Source organism: Sinocyclocheilus grahami, unplaced genomic scaffold (genome assembly GCF_001515645.1).
Source record: "Sinocyclocheilus grahami isolate Dianchi unplaced genomic scaffold, SAMN03320097.WGS_v1.1 scaffold2268.1, whole genome shotgun sequence".
Classification (NCBI taxonomy): Eukaryota; Metazoa; Chordata; class Actinopteri; order Cypriniformes; family Cyprinidae; genus Sinocyclocheilus; species Sinocyclocheilus grahami.
Window position 1 is genome coordinate 1 of NW_015507447.1, and position 2,034 is coordinate 2,034.

The window sequence follows — 2,034 nt, forward strand, 5'->3', positions numbered from 1 at the left end:
ATAATGATCTTTAAAAAAGCATCATATGACCCCTTTAAACAAAACATCACCAGAAGAAGACAATGAACTGAACTTCAGAGTGAGATTGTGTTTGAAATGTGGCCACAAGATTAGGTAAGTTTTTGGTGATCTACTTATAAACTATATTGTCACAGTGTGTGCTATCGTTTTTGAGGAAAAGAAAAGGCAGATTTGATTCATTTTTACTGACGAGCATTACTGTAACCGTCAGTTAGCATACTAGCTAGCCAGTGGCTTACAAACTAGATTACAAACATCGATCTTCCTCTTTACTGCTAGTTATAACATGAAATAAACGTGAGTAAGCATCATAAAGTATGTTGAGCGATACAGTACAACTTAATGAAATTTATTATGACTTATGTAATCCATTTTTCAGTATTTAATGTTTGAACAATGTCATGAGAACAAGTTTTTATCACAACCACTGTTTAAATTCTTTGGAGTAGAAACTTCATTTAAAATTGTTTTTAAATGTGCGTCAGTCCCAAGCACTAATTATAACCATTTTCTTTTCATATTGTACAGTATGTGCTCTTTTTTGGGGACTTGAACTCATGCAGTGGAAGTGGAAGTTCTACTTGTTTATTGAGTGAAAAGTGAGCTCAACTGCTGAAAAACTTAGTAAAATATGGAAGCTATGGAATATGAAAATTCTCCAATTCCATGTTTCCACATAGTATATGCTTATTCACATATGTGCGCTTAATGAAAAATCATACTTTGCAGTTTTGTGAAACCCTGCACAGAATAAGTAGATATTAATTATATTTTATGCTGAGTGCTTGTGTTTTGAGTGATATAAAAAAATTTTTTTAATAATTGTACAGACATCTGACATCAATGGGCGATGAACAGCAGTTCTCCACGGCCTTCAACTCTTCCTTGAAAAGGACCTTACTGATTTTACAAGACATGTTTTGTAAGTAATTTTGTCTGTTATATTCTGGTTATTTAGTGTAATGCAGACAATTCTTGAGACCTGAAAAAACCAGGACACAGAAACAATATAAGATAGAAAGGAACAACACAACTACCACGTTCAAGACCCAGAAAGAAAGTAAGGACATCGTTCACAGGAGTACCACGAGTCACGACACATGCGTGTGTTGCTGCTGACGCAGGAGCCGGCGTTCTGAGGTAGAACACGCATGCACTGTGCCTTGTTTACAAGCAGAGAAATGCACAAGCTTTCTCAGATTTCATCAAACATATCTTCATTTGTGTTCCAAAGATGAATGAAGGTGTTTCTGATTTGGAACGACATGAGAGAGTAATTAATGACAGCATTTTCATTTTTTGGGTGAACCCTTTTTAAAGAAGAGTAAGAAAAATAATGTGAAGAAAGAAAATAGAAATTAGGTAACAAGGAGTCTGACAATTTAGATGAAGGGAGAGTAAAGGAAACAACACAAAGAGGAAATAAGTCAGAAAGGAAGGACAGAAAAGAATAAAGGTAAGTAAGTGAAAGAAATATAAAAATCAAAAAGGAGGTTTGAAAGAAAGAAAGAAATCAGATAAGCAAGAGAACAAAAACAAAGAATCTAATATATGAGTGATAGAGATGTGAAAACCACTAGTTTAAGACATGGCCTATGAGGGTACTCTCTTGATCATGGTTTTCTGGTCAGTCTTTAGAAATCACACAAAAGAGAATATATACAGTATGTCAGTATTTAACCAAAATGCATTTTTTTTAACACTTTTCAAATGATAAAGCAGCAGTTTCAGAATAGATTATTGTATAGCTGGCATACTGTTCAGTTTGTCTTGTCTTTTTGTACAACAGATTGAATGTCTTTTTTTTTTTTTTTAATCTCTGGGATCCACTCCTGTGCCCAGTTTGAAAAGGCCTTTATATCTAAACATAAGTGACGTGACATGACATGTGGCCAAGTATGGTGACCCATACTCGGAATTAGTGCTCTGCATTTATCCCATCCAAAGTGCACACACACAGCAGTGAACACACACACACCGTGAACACACACCCGGAGCAGTGGGCAGCCATTT